Source organism: Schistocerca piceifrons, chromosome 6 (genome assembly GCF_021461385.2).
Source record: "Schistocerca piceifrons isolate TAMUIC-IGC-003096 chromosome 6, iqSchPice1.1, whole genome shotgun sequence".
Lineage (NCBI taxonomy): Eukaryota > Metazoa > Arthropoda > Insecta > Orthoptera > Acrididae > Schistocerca > Schistocerca piceifrons.
In genome coordinates, this window is record NC_060143.1 from 272757015 (window position 1) to 272776681 (window position 19667).

Sequence of the window (19667 nt, forward strand, 5' to 3'; positions counted from 1 at the left end):
TGGCAGTTTTCATCGATAGTTGGGGTGACTTATTTAGTGTGACAAAAATGTGGATACTGATTTCCATAAGAGTTTATTATTTTCTGCATTGATATACTGGTTTGCTTCGACGTTTAGCGAATAAAACTTCACATTATTATGTAGGTAAACAGTCTTTCTTCACGAGGTCTTCTCTTCTGCTTTCACTAGTCATTTTCTTCTCCTAAAAACATTAATCATTAATACATGTATGTAGGTTACAAACGAGTTCAGTAATAAGATGTTATATACCTCTCAGGGGCTTTAGGAAACCGAAAAAAAGTCAAATGTGATGACTGCTTCATCTTGTTGCCGCAATTTATTGCGCTACAAACGCTCCCGTTTGTAAAAACGGTTCTACAGGGTCAGTGCCCAGTGGCTACCATGTGCTAATGCGCTACAGCACACTGTAAATATTACACTAAAATTATGCCATTTCTCTTCGAACGCGAGCCGGAAATCACACAAACATTACACCATTTCTCTTCGAATGACTGCTGATACGCAAATAAAATGGACAAAAGCATGCTTTTTAGTGCTTTCTTTCCGATAACTGGAAGCCAGTGTTGAATGCTGAAACGATAGTCAGCCAAGATACCATCAACCCTTCTCTGCTGTCTGTTTTCAACTGTGCGTGTTCTGATGTGACGTCATTCCTTCCGGCACTGCGAGTGCTACGTTACTCACAGCAGCAGGTCAGTATTCTCCTTTCAAAGTGGATGTCGAGTACTGTACAAGTGTAGATTATGAGGAATTTAGGAGGAGCGGCTTTTGTAACGGTGCTGTGCCCAGCGGTGTAGGTGAACTACGGTTTTCGTTCCTATATTATTGACGTAAAATCTGTTAAGTGTTCAGATCTGTCCAGATTTATGGTGCTCGTATGTAAAAGAAGAAAAAAATACTCAGAGTGATACCTTTTACAACAATAAAAGACCTGAATTTCACATCGTTTACCCAGTATATTTTATGTTTGAATTGGGAAATATCAGCTGGTTTTGTGTTATTACTAACATTAGATCATGATTTAATTTCTTTGACACAAAGTGGTATTTGTTATGGCTTGACAAGTCCAACAGAAAAGTGTGCCAAGTCTATCTTCTTTTGTGTGTAATTCCCGATGTTAACGTCGACATTGAAGAATAAACTATAGGCTGCACTTGAGTATGTTACATTATAACAGCATTGTGTGTAATGAAGAACTGTATATAACACATTATTGGTTTTATGTTGTGGGTCAGAAACCACATTACTACCCTCCCTATGTCTGTTCCGCAAGCTCAAGTTTTACTTGTCTGTAAATTAAGTTTTTGTGTATATTTGTAAGTATTCATTGCAAGTACTGTGAGTTGTATTGTAAATTGTAAGATTTTGTAATTTACAGGCAAGCCATGTTTTAGTGAAAGTTGTAGTTTTTGTGGCATCAGTGTTGTTTCTGTTATTGTTAATTTTGTGACTGCTATAGGAAATGCAGATATTTTTTGTATACTTATTCTGTGTTATTTTGTTTTCATTGTGGTGCACATCAGAATAAGAAAAATATACAATCATTTGATCTGAAAGTAAGTGCAAATGAACTTGTATGTACCAAATGTAAAAAAAAGACACTGAAAAAAAAGAAAAAAAGTGATCAAGGACGCTGACTGGCAGTTCGTTGGCTCGAGTTTCATTCCTGCTGCTAGCATCACAAACTTTTTCATTTTATTTTATTCAGCGCAATGTTATACGGTTAATTATGAAATTTAAATATATTTAAACACTTCCATTTGCATAAATAGAGTTAATATATTCACTTTAGTTATCTGGTCGGCGTGGCCGAGCGGTTCTAAGCGCTTCAGTCTGGAACCGCGCGACCGCTACGGTCGCAGGTTCGAATCCTGCCCCGGCGTGGATGTGTGTGATGTCCTTAGGTTAGTTAGGTTTAAGTAGTTCTAAGTTCTAGGGGACTGATGACCTCAGAAGTTAAGTCCCATAGTGCTCAGAGCCATTTGAACCACTTTAGTAACGACTACTGCCCTTGCTAGTCACTGGTAAAAGTTTGCGTGAGCCGGCACTGTACAAACCAATATAAAGTATTACGATTGGCTTTGGCAGAATTGTACAGTGTCACTTGCCGGCCTCTTGGTGGGCTGCTACCGCCGTGCGTAATGAAAACAAGACGGAGTGTCGAGACAGTTATGTTGTCAGATGACGACGTAGAGAGTGCGCACAACGGACTGTATTACACTTCTGCCATACGTCATTCTCACAGTCCTCGAGGCCCACGAGAAATACGGGCCCTGCAACCACGCATGAAAAAACAGGAGGGAGATTGCGCTATTGACTTCCGCTGTACGTTTTTTTTAAGGCAGAGTGGGCGGGGCCTGCCGCCATCTTAAATGGCCCGAAACATTGGGAGACTACTGTTTACCATTGCTTCTTGTTCGTTATTTGTGTCGTGTGCACGCAACAGCTCTTTTAAATACTAAAAATTACAGTGCTTACACAAATAACATAGCATCAGGAAGGCGATTTCAAACGTTTTTCTGTTCTTGAATGCGTGTTTGCTGTAGTAATACGACACATTTGGCCTCGTTGATGTAACTTGCTTTATCTTGATGTATTTCGAATAATCAAGAAGAGACGCTTGTGATGTGAAAAGGATGCTATAGTTTTCCAAGTATTTCCACTTTTACGGTATTTGAATCGATCGCAAATGAAGCTAGAGCTCCGAAACCAATGCTTGTTTGCTTACTGGTACTGCTTCTAGTTAGTTACATTTTCAGCTTTCAGCTCGTCTGCGCAACCTTTTCAGTGTTTAGATTTGCAAGAAACATACCTACGGATTCTTTGTTAGCCCATAAATGTGTACAATGCGAAAAGAAATACGGCGTGCTATGATATCTTATACGTGTCAACAAAGTGAACGATTATTGAAATGTCAAGGAAACAAAATTGCATGCAGAAACGAGTTGCTGTGTTATTAGTTTGTCGGTACATTAACTCACTGTAATGTACACACTTTCTCACTCTGAAATCCTATCTACGATGTGACATTCAGTGCGTAGCCAGTACTAGCAATTTACATAGTAAAAAAACGATATAATTTTCTTAAATGTTTTCCAGCATTGTGCAATGCTATAAATGTGATAAGGGATGTGGTGTCACCGCCAGACACCACACTTGCTAGGTGGTAGCTTAAATCGACCGCGGTCCATTTAGTACATGTCGGACCCACGTGTCGCCACTGTGTGATCGCAGACCGAGCGCCACCACAAGGCAGGTCTCGAGATACGATATAGCACTCGCCCAGTTGTACGGATGACATTGCTAGCGACAATACGGACGAAGCCTTCCTCTCATTTGCCGAGAGACAGTTAGAATAGCCTTCTGCTAAGTCCATGGCTACGACCTAGCAAGGCGCCATTAGCCTTACCTAGTTTGAGAGTTATCGTATAAATGTCTCAAGAAGAACGTTGTAAACCAACAAAGAATAAAGTTAAGTATATTCCAAAGCTAAGTATTTTCTTGATAGCAGTCATAACGTATCCTGTTCCAGACTTGACGCCAGTCGGCGTGTGTGTACGCGTGCCTTTCGGCTCCCTTCTCAGTGTGGCGTAGCTAGCTTGTTACGCCACAACAAGGGAATGGTCTCAAACGCTTAGAAACCGTAAAATTGATATTTTGCTTTAGCACGTACGTAATAACTCTGTCATTTTCTCAGGAATAACCAGACATATCACAATTGGAATGTACATTTACTTTGATCATCTGCTTGATTTTACTTTTGGCTTTCATTTTGAGGTTTTCAAAGTATGTAAGCCTGTACCACCATGCTTTGTGATATACCAATAGTTGGCTTTATGTTCCATGTACATATGCATTCATGCTGATCATTTATTAGTTCTTTTTCCTTTTAATTTAAAGATAGACAGATGTTGAATCAATAATTCCTACTCATTACATATTACAATAACAGTCTTCTGCGGAATAGGAGGAGTAGTCGAAGAGAAACATTTTCGGTTTATTTACAGATTTTGTTTTGCTGTCAGTAAGGTATTTTTTATCAGTGGGTAAGTGATCGATGCCGGCCGGAGTGGCCGAGCGGTTCTAGGCGCTACAGTCTGGAAACGCGCGACTGCTACTGTCGCAGGTTCGAATCCTGCCTCGGGCATGGATGTGTGTGGTGTCCTTAGGTTAGTTAGGTTTAAGTAGTTCTAAGTTCTAGGGGACTGATGACCTCAGAAGATAAGTCCTATAGTGCTCAGAGCCATTTTTTTAAAGTGATCGAAGCGTTTAGTTACAGCACTGTGTTACAGTGTTACAGACAACCCTGCCGAGACGTAATGGATGACTTTTTTTCTTCTGGTGCTGTAATTATGTGCAATATTGTGCCTGTTGAAGTGCAGTGGATTATTGACAACGAACTTCATGAGGGAATAACTATACTGCGAAGCAGACACGTTGCTGCTCATAAGCTGAGCAGCAGGCAGGCACAACGGAAAGAGTGTCCATCCATGTTTCCGGCCAAAACATTTTTCAGAAAGGAAGCCCAAAAAACAATGAAATGATCGTATGGCATTTATTGGCCGGGATATCCTTCGAGGTTTGACCACAAGTCTTTTTAGTTGACGCCACTTCGGCGATTTGCGTGTCGATGATTATGAAGATAATAATGATTGACACACAACACCCTGCCGGGAATCGAAGCCGGAACCCTTGCGTTGTAGCCGGCAACGCTACCGCTGCGCTACGGAGGCGGATGTTGTTGTTTTTTGGGGAAGGAGACCAGACAGCGAGGTCATCGGTGTCATCGGATTAGGGAAGGAAGTCGGCCGTGCCCTTTGAAAGGAACCATCCCGGCATTTGCCTGGAGCGATTTAGGGAAATCACGGAAACCCTAAATCAGGATGGCCGGACGCGGGATTGAACCGTCGTCCTCCCGAATGCGAGTCCAGAGTCTAACCACTGCGCCACCTCGCTCGGTACGGAGGCGGATGAAATCACACATATACAGTTATGAAATAATCATACACACACACACACACACACACACACACACAAGAGTAATTTTAGCCGGAATCTTTTTTTAAAGAGGGAGACAATGTGAACAATGAATAATTATTGGCGGGAGGAATTTAGGGCATGAGATGCTGCACCAACAATCAGCGCAGTCACTTAGCTGTGTGTTGTGCGGGGACGAGACCGCTGGTAGTGTGGCTCGGCTGTCGGAGCGTTTGTGGTTTGAAAGGCAATGAGAAACACAGGAAAGAAGAGCAAGAAGAGCACTGAGTAAAGTAAAACTTTGGAGTTTAGAGGATAGTGACAAAAGAAAACGTCACTGGTTTGTGGGACAGAAGAAAAGCCGTTAGACAAAATAAAACAGTGGAGTCCGTTAAATTTCGGGCATGCAGCTGCGCAAATAAAATTTCTTCCACTGATATTTCGGTCTCGTATCGTCCGGCCATCCTTAGAATAAGTCGACGTACTCTAAGGATGGCCGAACGATATGCGGCCGAAATATCAGTGGAAGAAATATTATTTGCGCGCCTGCATGCCCGATATATAATGGACTACCCATTGCGCCGCGAAAAGTTGAAAATGCACAAACAGTGGATTGTCCAGGTTGGAATATCAACAATATTAGCCGATTCTTTTTGTGTGTATGATTGTATGAGTGTGTGTTTGCATTTTACGTCCTTTCTGAAGAATGGGTTGACAGAAAGCTGGTGCGAATACACTTTTCGTTATGCCTGCCTGCTGCTCGATGTGTCTATTTTTACGGTGCTAGGTCAGAATGGAGACGCCTTTATTGAGCAGACGCCAACATGCGACGCAGCCCCCACCACTGTCCAGCCGCCAGCGCACTTATCTGCAGGGTTATTTAGCGCACATTGTTGTACATGCGCAAGCCAGTGTGGGTCCTTGTTAAATTAGTTTGCTTTTGCTACCTGACTGAACGGTGTATGATCAACCAGTGAACAGTTGCTCAACAAGGACAGTGGAAAAACTGAAATAACACGTCGGTAATATAAATTTAAAGATCGTTTTGAGAGTGGCTATCCTGGCTTAAAGAGAATTAAAGACGACGAATGCAAGGCAAAATGTGTTACCTGCAAGGTAATTTTGTCAATTCAAAACAAAGGTAAGCACGACATTAACAGCATTTAAATAAGTCACTGCGCAACTTAAAAGTAAAGTTAGGCTTCCAAAACTACGTTAGAAATGTTTTTTCGACCAAAGCAACTGTGTTTAGAGTAGCTGAAACTGCGTCACATGGAACTCGTGTGGTCATATCAGGGCCGGCCAAATGCTGCACAGTGTGCAGACGTGCGGAAGTGCTGCACATGTGCGCACTTGTGCGACAGCGACATCTGTTATTAGACATGTGTCCTAAATGAACGGCGACGGCTCCTCTTCCCTGTTTATGAGGTACAAGCAAGAGCGCAACATACCCAGTCTTGTTTACCCCTGGTGACCGTAAGCTTAACAGAGAAGAGCCTAGAAATGGCAGGTACTGTGTAAAAGCAAAGGACGGGAGATATATGTTCTCGGTCGTTTCGATCAACCATCAGTGATGAAAACCTCCGCAATTGCTTGCGTTTGTCGCATCAGAGGGTTGGATCCCATCATTCGAAGGCGCTAGATTCCAAAGCCTGGGCTACTCTCTGGTTGGAATCTCCACTTTCGAAGATTGTGTCCGTCTGTCTGTCTGTCTGTCTGTCTGCCCGCCGCTTACTGTTGTAGCTGTTCGTCCGTCCGTCCGTCCGTCCGTCCGTCCGCCTGCCTGCTCGTTGTCCGTCTCCGCTGCTGCCTGCTGTCCGTCCGTCCGTCTGTTCGCCGCCGCCGCCGCCCTCGCCTGCTGTCCGTCCGTCTGTTCGCCGCCGCTGCCGCCAGCCGGTGCTCGCCGCCGCCGTCGCCGCCAGCCGGTGCTCGCCGCCGCCGCCGCCGCCGCCGCCGCCGTCGCCGTCGCCGCCAGCCGGTGCTCGCCGCCACCGTCGCCGCCAGCCGGTGCTCGCCGCCGCCGCCGCCGCCAGCCGGTGCTCGCCGCCGCCGCCGTCGCCGTCCGCCCTGGTCGTCCGACCTTGGTCTTCGTCCGTCTGCGTCTTCGCCTGTTCCCAGTTTGTGTCTTTTCCTTTTCGTGCTGTGCGTTTTTTCTTCCTGTCGTCATGTCCGCCCCCACCACCACCGTCACTACTACCACCACCGCCATAGTCTATACATCCCCTTCCGCCACCTCCACCACTATAACTTGGTGTGCCCAGTCCCACCCCCCTCCTTCCGTCCCACCTCTCCTCACTCTCCCTTCACCCTCTCTCTTTGTCGCCCCCTCTCCCCCTTCTTCCTCTCGCTCCTCTCGTTCTGATCCTTTCCCCCCACTCCCCCAGCCTGTCACTGCAGCTCCGGCTCGGGTGGTAGCCCGTCGGGCTACTGTCCACGCCCAGCTATCCCCGTCGCCTTCGCCATCACCGCCGCCACCGTCGTCATCGTCGCCGTCGCCGTCACCGTCGCCTTCGCCTTCACCGTCATCGTCACCGTCTCCGGCGCCGACTGCTGCGTCCACGCCGGGACCTGTCCCTTCCCACCACCTCCCCATCGCTCCTGTCCCTCCTGTCACCACCCGCCCTTCTGCCGCCGTCAAACGCCCTAGTGGCACCCCCACCTCCTCCGCTCCCAAAAAGGCCCCGCCCCGACCTCCATCCCCCCCCAGAGTGCCATGGATGTCTCCCCGCCTGGCCCTGCTCCCACCTCCTCCTCCTCCTCCTCCTCCTCCTCCCCCCCCCAGTTTATACAAATATCTCCTGTCCCATCCCGATCCTTCCTTTCTCGAGGCCCGGAATCTCTCCCTCCTCCTCCGCCAACATTTCCCTCGTGCCCCCATCTCTCTCCTTACTCCCAGACAGGATTCTGTTCTTATCTCCTCCCCTAGCCCATCCCTCCATACTGACATCCTCTCCCACCTCCCCATCACCCGTTTTGGTCCTAACGCCTCCCTTACCCCTGCTCCTTCTCCATCTACTACCCACCAACCCCAACCCCCGCGTCGCCCACCGACCCTCACCACCGTGATCACGCGGCTCAGTCCGTCGATCACGGAGGAGGAGGTGTTGGCGGAGCTCAAGGCTCATCCCACGCTGGAGGTGCGGGCGGTCCGCCGCATTTACAACTCGACTGGCCCCACCCGCCTTATGCGGGTTTTCTCTGAGGACGCCCCCTCCATTGACCGTCTCCTGAAGGAGGGTGCCCTCCTCTTCAACCAGCGGTTCAAGGTCGACCCCTCCCGTTCCCCTCCTCAATCCCTGCGCTGCCAGAGGTGTCTGCGCTATAATGCACACCCAACAGCTGAGTGCCGCGAGGCCCCCACCTGCCCGCATTGTCGGCAAGCGCACTTCCTCCGGCAGTGCCCTAACCTCCAGTCCCCTCCCTCCTGTAATACCTGCAATCTCCCCCATCCCACCTACTCCCAAAAGTGTAAAGCCCGACCCCCTCCAACCACTCCTGAACTCACCGTACCTGTCCGTCCTCTCGACGCCCCCACTCCTCCTGGCAATTCCCTTCGTCCCCCCCCCCCACCGCTGAGGACATCATCAGGTTCCTCACAATCGTCCTTCAAAATGTTCATCCCTTTCAGCGCCCCCACACCCTCCAGCAGATCTCCCTCGCCGCCCGTTCCATATTCCAACTCAAGATGTACGCCACCTACTCCAACAACCAGGCCCATTTCACCTTCTCCCGCCTTGACACCCTCGTCTAAATCCCTGTCATGGCGCGACAGCAACGTATCCTTTTCAACAACATCCGCTCCCTTACCGCCAACAAGAACCTCTTCCTGCACACCCTTGCCACCCACCGCGTGGATGCCTTCCTCCTTAATGAAACCTTCCTCCAACCCCACCACACCATCCACATTTCGCCCTATCTCCTCCACCGCTCCGATAATCCCCTCCCAATTGCGCGTGGTGGAGTTGCTATTGGTCACTGCCGCCAGATCCCCGTTCGGCTCCAACCTCTCCTTCCTGACCCCACCGAACACCTGATCCTTACTCTCTTCTTCCCCGGCCTTACTGTTACCTGCGCCACCATCTATGTCCGCCCCAACGCTCCTCTTCCCTACGACTTCTTCTCCCATGTCGACCGTACCTTCTCCTCCTACGTGATCGCCGCTGACCTCAACATCCATAGTTGTTCCGCTGCCCAGTTACAGCGGTGGCATCGGTTCCTCTCCACCCTTCAAGGCGATCTCATCTCCATCCCCCAGCACACCCGTCCCGAATCCAACTCCACTCCCGATGTTATTCTCTCCTCCCCCAACCTCCTTGGTCGCATAACGGTGGATGTCCTGGAGCCTATTGGTAGCGACCATCTCCCTGTCCTCATCACCGTTTCAGACGGACGTCGCCCCCGACCCGACCCTCGTACTGACCCTCCCCCTAAGTTTGTCCATGACTATTCCCGTGCCGACTGGAATGCCTACCGGGCTACCCTCTCCACCCAGGTCGATAGCCACCCCTTCACCTACTGCCACCCTGACGATGTCACCCATGCCGCCTCCTTTCTCCAGCAGACCTTGTCTGAGCCCGTGGAGGCCCACGTCCCTACTGTCGCCATCCACCCCCACCGTCCTACCTTACCCCCACAGGCCGTTCTCCTCCTCCGTGAATCCCGTCGTCTCTACCATGCCTTCCTCCACACGCGTGACCCGGACACACTACGGCGCCACCGGCAACTCCAGCGACACATTCGTAACTTGCTCACGGCTAAGAAACGCCGGGACTGGCGACAGACATGCACCCGTTTAAATGCTACCCTACCTATAAACTCGTCCAAGTTCTGGTCAGCCTTCTGTCGCCTTACCGGAACTAAACCCTCTCCCTATTATCCTCTTCTCCATGATGATCACCCTTTCCCTGACACCCTTAGTAAGGCCAATCACTTTGCCTCCTACCTCTCCGATGTATTTTCCATCCCCGATGATCCCCAGTTCGATTACTCCCTCGTCCCGGATATCCGCGATCGGACTGACACCTCCGTCCCTCCCCTCGCCCCTGGTTTCCAGTACTTGGGCAACATTGCACACACGGAACTCAATGCCCCTATCACTACACAGGATCTCATTGTTACACTCCGCACCAAACGCAACACCGCTCCTGGTCACGATCGTGTCACCTACCGTCACCTTCGTGAAGCTCCTGTCTCTTTCCTCTCCACCCTGGCCAGGCTCTACAATGTAGTCCTGTCCACCGGTTACTACCCCGACCTGTGGAAAACCTCCCATATCCTCATGTTCCTTAAACCTGGCAAACCGCCGTCCGCTGTCTCCTCCTACCGTCCCATCAGCCTTACCTCGGTCTTCAGCAAGGTCCTGGAATCTATCCTCACCCACCGCATCCACCAGCATCTCCGCCAGCACCGCCTCCTTCCCGTTACCCAGTGCGGCTTTCGGCCGTCCTTCTCTTCCGACGACCTTCTCCTTCACCTCACTCATCTCCTTTCCGAACAGCTTAATTCCCGTCGCTCCGCAATCTTCCTCTCCCTAGACCTCGAACGTGCATATGACCACGTATGGCATTCCGGTCTCCTCTTCAAGCTCCAAACCTTCGCCCTTCCCATTAACTACGTCCGTCTGATCGGCTCCTTTCTCTCCCGCCATCCTTCCTATGTCACCATCCATAACACCGATTCCTACACCTTTTTCCCCTCCGCCGGTGTGCCCCAAGGCTCCGTCCTCTCCCCCCTTCTGTACCTGTTGTACACGGCGGACATCGCCGCCGTCACCCCCCGTCCACCTTCTCCAGTTTGCCGATGACACCGCCTTCCTTGCCCTTGCCCCCACCCTACAGCGCTCCCAACGCCTTCTCCAATCCCATCTTGACCAGTTCACCACTTGGTGCAACCAGTGGTTGCTCAAGGTCAATCCTTCCAAAACCCAGGCGATCATTGTAGGCAAAACCACCCCTTCCTTCCGCCTCCTTGATTTCTATCTCACCGTCTATGGCCGTCCCATCGCCCTCACTCCCACCCGTAAGTACCTTGGCGTCACCCTCGACCGTCGCCTCTCCTGGACTCCCCATCTCCAGACAATCCAAGCCAAGGCACATTCCCACCTCCGTCTCCTCAAGCTCCTTTCCGGCCGTACGTGGAGTCTGGACCCCTCCACCATCCTCCACACCTATAAATCCCTCATCCGCCCTATCCTTTGTTATGCCCATCCAGCATGGATCTCCGCTCCCCCTACCTTTATAAATCCCTCCAAATCCTTGAACGCCATGCTCTCCGCCTCGCCTATCGCATCCGTCTCCCCTCCCCCACGCGGATCCTCTACGATCTCATCCCCTTCCCCCACCTCCTCCTTTTCCTTGAAGGGATACGGATCCTGTACACCTCCCGCAAACTCGATCCTCCTCACCCGCTCGTCTCCCCGATCCTCTCCCACCCCCGCCCGCTGCCGCGCCTGTATTCGCACGTCCCACCCGGTCTCCATCTCTCCACCCTCCTTACCCTCTCCCAAGGTGGCTTCCGCCAGCTCCCCCTCCCTGATGATGCCCTCCTCCCCTCCATCTACCCCTCCTACCAACTTTGATCCTCCCGCCCTCCTCCTGTACTTACTCCTCTGGGCACCCTCCCTCCCTCCTCTCCCTTTTCCTTCCCTCCTCCTTTTCTCCCCCCTCCTCCCCCGGGCCTCCCCTCCCCTGTTCCTCTCCTCCTGCCCCTGACTCCTCAGCCATTGGCATCCTTTTTCTCCCCTCTCCCCCACCTCACCCCTGTTCCCCTCTTGGCAGGTCCCCGGACTCGCACACGTTACGTGGACATTCGCGCGCCGGAGGCCACCGCCATCAGTGTTTTGTGTGTGTGCCGTCGTGTTTAGTGTTCAGTGTTCACCGTCCACTCCATCGTTCACCAGTGCCATCGTCATCTTCAGTGTTTGTGCGTCGTCTCATCAGCTAGCAGTGTGGATTATCGACGAGTGTGAACGGCTCCGTGTTTGTCTCTATGTGTCTCCTGTTTTATTGCCCACCGTTCTGTGACTTACGTGTCTTCTCACTGTTCTTGCTTCTTGTATATTCTATGGCTGAAGAGCAGCGCAGTGTGCTGCTGACAGCCTGCCTGTTGTACAGGTTTTAAAATAACAATAAAGTAAAAAAAAAATTGCGTTTGTCAATGAGTCGTGCTTTTGTGCCCGGTATTAACTACATCATTTCGCATGACCAGTGATAAACGTGTTTGGATTTATTCCTTTCATAATTAAAAATAAGTGTTTACTAACTGTGCATTATTGTCTCATTCTGCTCCATGTTACATTATTATCAGGAAAATTGGTCATTAAACCGATTGTTGTATGCTTACATTTAAGTTTTTTTTTTTTTAATGTGTGAAGGGCTACGCTCAGTTGAAGTCGATAAAACGTAACATTCATCTAATTGTCGGTTATTACGCAGATTTCAGACGGAACTGATGAAAGATATAGCAATAATGGTAGAGGTGATCATCGAGAGGTCTGCGGTTGTCATTCTGTTCAGAGGTCAGCGAGACAGAAATTATGTGGGTGTAACTGAGGGCACCGAAAATTAGTTATAGGAATCCTTGCATTGGTTTAATGTTATTTGAAATCATGACTAAGGTTCGTTGGAAGTCGCTAAGTGCTCTCTTTCTTAAATACTAGATCAAAAACATTACGCGTATTTACGTGCCGTCAGTCAAGCTGCCTTAATAAAAACCCACGGTTGTTAACTGTATTATATGTCTTACTGGGTTAAACTGTTAACATAAAAGTAGACGTCTCAATGAGTAGACTGTGACAGTATTTTAAATGTTTAATACGCGAAATACCTTCGCATGGTTGGCTTGCAAGCTGTGGAAAGAGCACTAGAATGCGCCGGTACAGAGTATCTCAGCAAGTGGATAGAGCGACATCTGTGCGTATAAACATGCACTACATGAACACTGACGGCTGCGGCGCGCACGCTGTGACCCGGAAGTTGCACATGTGCAGGAGCACCGCACGCGTGCAGAATTTCTGGTCGGCCCTGGGTCATATCATAATGTTGCACATAATTAATCGTTCAGGAGTATGGACTGTGCAAGCACTCTTCTCAAAAAGTCATGTGATCAACGAGTTTCTGTTGTGAGAACTAAATCAGAAGCTATTGTTGCGAATGTTCTGCGTAACTGGTTTGAAGAAAGATTAAAAGAAGAGATTAAGTCAACAAATTTCGCCGTAGTGGCAAACGATGCATCAAATAGGAAAGACAAGAAAATGTTTCCTGTTCTGATTAGATTCTGCAAATTTTCCAGCGTGCCTGACAGCATGAATATAAATGTAAAAAGTGAGGCTTCTGCGAGTTTGCATTCTTCCAAACGAGACTGCTGAGACTGTTGCAGAACATGTTCAATCTGTGTTTTGTTGTTACGTACTGGAAGACAGAATTTGTTACAGTATGTTGCAGATAATGCACCTGTCAATTTTGGCCCTGTGGCAAATACAGATCAAGGTAACAATGTACACTCTATACTGGAAAAGACATTTAAGAAGAAGATGCTGACAGTAGGGTGTGCTAGGCATGTTACTCATAATCCACTGGAATCTGCAATGGCAAAGAAGGTACCTGTTGACATAAACAATGTCTGTTACAAAATATATCATCACTGTGACATTTATACAGTACGTGTCAATAAGCAGAATTCTGTGACTTTATTGGAACCCAGTATCAGCAAGTGCTGCAGCATGGGAAGACTCGGTGGGTCTCTCTCTTTCCATTGGTGGAGAGTATCCTAAAATTATTTGAACCATTGAAGAGCTATTTTGTAGTAATACAGACACCCCATAATTTTAAAAAAGTTCTTCCAATAGCAAGATAGTGAACTGTGGTTTCTGTTTCTTCTTGCACAACTTAATTTGTTCAGTAATTTTCTTACAAGAATTGAGAGGGAAGGTATTATTACTGCAATTGAAGAAGCAGCAGAATATAACACTCTACTTCAGAAGTTACAAGACAGGCAAGTGAATACATTTATTCCACTTACTGTATTGACACTGCAGAGCACATTAGCAGGGAATGGCCTTCTAAACAAAATTCAGTTTCAGAAAACTGTCAGGACATTTTACTGCAAGTGTATCTTATACTTAAAAAATGGTCTAAATCACGCTTTTAACTGTACGAAAATATAAGTGAATACTATGGCGACGAAAACATTAATTTTGATATGTACTGCGCCATAAAGCGAGTAACTGAAGAATACTTGTAATCCTGGAGAACTAATAATGTATGTCTTCAGAAAAAATGAGAGATTTCCTACAATGCTGCATGAAGGCTGGTTGTGATTTAAATGAAGACTTTAAAAGGTTAGTGGAGTTAATTTTTGCTACTCCAGGAACCAATGCAGAATGTGAAAGAGCGTTGAGTGTTATCTGAAACTACTGGTCGTCTGAGAAAAGTAGGCTTTCAGCAGAGAAAATGGAAAGTGTGATGAAAATAAAAAGCAACTCTGAATACAACTGCCAGCAGTTTTGGGATGCCACGAGAAAAGAGACGTCCCCTCTAGAAAAAGTGGGAACCTCAGAAAAATATAATAAGGAGGGACCAAGCTGTAGCGCACAACAATCTTAAGTGTTCATATGTTACAATCAGACAAGGCAATGTTAAATGTATGTATTTTTAAATGAATATATAAACATTACATCTTTGGACAATTCAATTGATATGAACTCTTTTCCAGTTGGAAATATATGGTCAAGCTGTCTTAATTTGTGTTGCCAACATAATCTGTCGTAGTCCCACTACATTAACTTTACCTTGTGACGAAGCCGATTAGCTGCTGCGTACTTAATAAGCCACCTCAATACAGCAACTACTTCCTGTGGTAGGGGGTTCTCTTTCTGCCAGCTTTATGCTGGACACCGATTGTATTTGGTGAACACTACAGAATCCTTGGACGGCACAGTTTTCGAGAAACCCTGTTTGCTATTCGAGGAAGTTGATGAGACCAGTCTGCTGGCATCGTGTTGTATCTCCCGTAGGGATAACAAGAGTAAAATAAGAGAACTTATAGCACGTGTAGAAGGATGGAGTCACTTTCCCCCACACAAAACGCTTAGAAGTATGTAGTCATTTTCCCTCGCTCAAAAAGTGAATGGAATAGGGCAGAAAATCGCTAAGTTTATTGCGTAATACCCTCAGCCATGCTCTGCGCGGTGGCTTACAGAGCATATTCGTTCATGTAGATGCAGATGTAGAATTAGTGTACCACATGGAATTAGTGAAGTAAACTATGCGGACCTGTTAATATCTCGGTTCCGACGACTTACACCAACTGAAGCCGGTGATAGCTACCACCCTCTCCGTATTTTGGATCTGAAGATGGCCTCCTTCGGACGAAACCGGTCGTTACAAAAAGTAAGTGGTCTAGAATGTGCTTCGTTGCAGAAGTAAGCTATTTTCACAGTATCATTGTCGATTACTATGGACAATCACAGAAGTAGAACATTGAATGTGTATGAGAAGACTCGCACGAAAGCTTCCCATTTCCCGATAGTTCTAGCTTTCTGGTGGTATCTGCATCACTCTGCATTCCAGTATTCTTAGAGGGTGAATGTCAGCGCGACGAAAATAATGTGTTATTATTCGGCTAATATCAGCCTAACCAGCATTGTACCAAGTTAAGTACGTATTGACATTCACTTCCATATTACACTGTTTCTGTCGTATTGGTGAAACTAGTCAGATGGCAGGTTACGTATATATCATATTCTTAGGTAACTGGCTAACTACTCGTTTTTGACCTTCCTGAGATGCAAGTTACCGCAGAATATTGTGGCATCAGACATCAGTAAACGGGAAAGTTCAAAATATTGTTTGGTATTGGGTTGTTTGTTACGATGCCAAAAGCAAAAACTTTCATGTTTAACAAACACAACGGCATGTTGCTACTTGTTCATGTTTTATCGATATGAACGTCCAAAAGCAGGGATCATTGTGCTCTGTTCAGTAATTCATTGCTGGTGCTATTGCCTCGTTTGGAGAGAAGTGACTAAATGCTAACAACAGAAGCTGTATGCACGAGCTGTCGAGGCCTTGGTACCTTTCCGACTATTAGAGCCTCTGTTTCTTATCTAAGAATGTACTCAGTTGATCTTACGAGTCTGAATGTTACCTGTTCGAATCCTCCCAATCAGGAAAATTTCCTGGCAATGCCAGAAATCGTGTCAGAGGCTTCCGCGTAGCAGACGTACAGAGGTATAAAGAACTGAATATGAGTTGTCTCTTTAAAATTGAAGGACAATTCATCTGCGGAGTACCACGTAACAATTCCTCCAAAACCATTACCGCCAACTTTTTTTCTTTTGCGCATTTTATTACGTGCAGTAAATAACAACTCTGTTTGAAGCAACGGAAGTGGAAAGTCGGTTGCTGTAGAATCACGTTACGTACAAGAGAAGCAGGGTAGAACAGTTGGATCATAAGGCGAAGGAAAACAGAAGCTGAGCGCGGCAAACTGCTTTCTCCTTGCAGGTGATGAAGAGGACTGTATGAAATAAGCAGATAACAAGTGACAGCTCGCAGTGGTACGCATGAAATATGCCTGCAGATAGACCGAGAACGTGGGGATCAGCGTTCCATTCGCAGAATAGCCTGCGCATGCGCAGATCGGAGCTGTAATAACTGAACAGCGTCACATTCTGGTTGTGCCCCGCTTCACACACTTTCCTCGGTCCGTCGCCCCATTCCACCTAACGCAACAACTCTTATTGCAGATCTCATTACAAACTTCAATAAACACGACGCCACTTAGAGCTGACTGAATTCTGAGACAGCGAGCGCTACTGGTGGTCGACGCTGGAATTATTAACGATACCAACATTAGCCACCCAATAAACAGTATCGTTCATTGTAAAACAATACCCAACGGACAACTGAAATGAGAAACGTACACGTCAGACTTCCATGCTATTCCTCTGAACACATAGTTTATATAACAGTGTCAATGTTAGCGGCACTTAGACACTAGTTAAAAAATTCTGACTACCGGTTTAGTTCTCGAGAATCCGTTCCAAGTTACAACTGGGTAGTTGTGAGATATCCGTTTCCTTGAGATGGGATACCATACTGTTCTTCGCAACGAACAGAGGCAACTTTGACAATGGTCCAAGATTGACAATGTTTTCATACGCCTGAGATTATGGTCTTCGCTGGTAATACGAGTAGATAGCTGTTGTTCATCGTGACAGTTTTCTGGTTACCTACACAAAATTGGAAGGTAAGCTTAACATTTTATTACAGCGTTATATTCTCTCAAGATCTGTCTGCGTCAATTTAGGGATAACGGACCACGTATCTATTGCTTCGTTACAGTTAAATGTAAAATTCAATTGCTAATTGGAAACTTGATTCCGGCCATGTCGTTCTCTTTCCTCTCTTATGACACAAGCAGATTTCTTCTACTGCATGTCCACAGCTCGTGGTCGTGCGGTAGCGTTCTCGCTTCCCGCGCCCGGGTTCCCGCGTTCGATTCCCGGCGGGGTCAGGGATTTTCTCTGCCTCGTGATGACTGGGTGTTGTGTGCTGTCCTTAGGTTAGTTAGGTGTAAGTAGTTCTAAGTTCTAGGGGACTGATAACCATAGATGTTAAGTCCCATAGTGCTCAGAGCCATTTGAACCATCTACTGCAAGTATATTACCTAAACGGAAAACAGTAACATTTCATGAATAGTTTGTTAGAAAGTAGCTATAAAAGTAGAATCATTAGGGATTACCAATGAGTTATTACTAGCATTTGAAAATCATCAAACTTTGAATATAAAATGGACTTCGGTAAAGAACAATTTATATCTTCTGAGATATACTAGTCTGTTCTGATGTGGTCATCAGATTTTTGTGGTATAACTTTTCTCAGAATGAAAGCGACGCTTTCAAAACATTTTTAATGATACTTGACAGAACATTACCAGTGATAGACGATGAACATACAAGAATTCATTTCTCTACCACTGAAACTGTTTTCACTTATTTTAGTGTTCAGAAATTTTGTATCTAAAAGAAATTCCTTAAAGAGATGTTCACCCATTACGAACATTATGAAATTCATAGCAGCTGTAATGTAGCGAAGAGAAAACTTTCAACTGTACTGCTGCTATACATAAATTTTGCGACAGAAATATTACGAACATTTTGCATTTCGTGTATCCTTCTACACTGTCTTCACGTCCTTGACATATTTCTTTGCTGTTAAATAACGACAAGTTTCTGATACCTCTGCCACACACCCTCTTGTGGCTTGCAGAATACTTATGTACAGATACTGGAAACTCTTGTCAGAATGATCCAGGATCGTAATTCTGCTGGTGACATCGGTTAGCAACATTGTTACTTTTCCACTTACATTATTTAAATAATAATAACCGTTTTAAGTTAATGAAGGCTTTAGTGGTCACATTGTTGTAAATAAAATGTCAGTTTTTCAGGGGATTTATAATACATCAGAAATTTTAAAAAACCTTGTGATTAATATGTGACATCATATGCACTGCGTAGCATAGAGGAACAACGAGAGTTCTTTGTGGATATCAGTTTAAAACTCATGCAGAGAACTAAATAGCGTCCTGTTGTAAGTGTTTAACGGCCGAAGTATGTATTGTTGCGTAGTGCAGGTGTAAAGCTCCAGCTGTCCTATTACATGATGACGTCACCAAACAGGCTTGGGTCTGCTACCCCTCCTGCTTTGCAGAACTGCCCTCCTCTCCCCCCTCCTTTTCGCCCCCTTCCCTTGCTGTACCCTTTTACCAGACGCTCGGTCTGTTTACCATTTCATTCAGAAGGTTCACGCGTATGATGCGCGGGCATTTGGCTGGTGACGGTGAGAATGTGTATAGCACGTTAGGTAAGCACGCCTGCTTTGCACACAGTTGACCGGTGGGTAAGTGCCTGTTATCCGATTGCTTGAGACTAAGGCTGAGGCTACACTAGCGTTTTTTAACGCAACTTTTTGCGACAAATGCAAGAAATACGGTCATAGAGTTACGGTATATGTTGTGGCTAGAGATAGTGAAATAGATGCAGATTGTCGAAGGACAGGTGCATTCTCAAGGTCGTAACGCACACGCGTGGGCCTGGACCCATTTTCTTCCGTCAAAAGCCACGTGGTAGCTTCCACCGTGCTAGGAAGGAAACTACGTTAACACTACTACACGTAGCCGGCGTGCTCCCAAATCTGCGTCATTTAACGTATAAAACCTTGCGTTATTTAACGTAGGGCATAGCCAAGTGTTTACGCGAAGAAAACGGTGCGTTAACTACTGTAAAATCGTTACACTGGAAAACGACCGTCTAGCCTTAGCCTAACATCTCACCGTATTTTTAACGTAATTCCTGAGAGCGATGCAGTAACTTTTCAACACGAATCCAAACTGAATATGCCCTAATCATGACATACAAAGCATGTTATAAAAATAGCTACCAACCGCTAATTAGTTAGTTTATAATATAACCACGGAGCCAGCACAGAGTCAATTACTGACGAAATAGCATGACATATAATTCAATTACCATACCTTATGTAGATTTCAGTACGTTATAATTTAGTGACAAGAGGTTTCTGCGTTACTGGATCGATGTGCAGAGCAACGTTTCCAGCGTGGGAAAGAAATGCCGTTATTTCATCTACATCTACATGATTACTTAG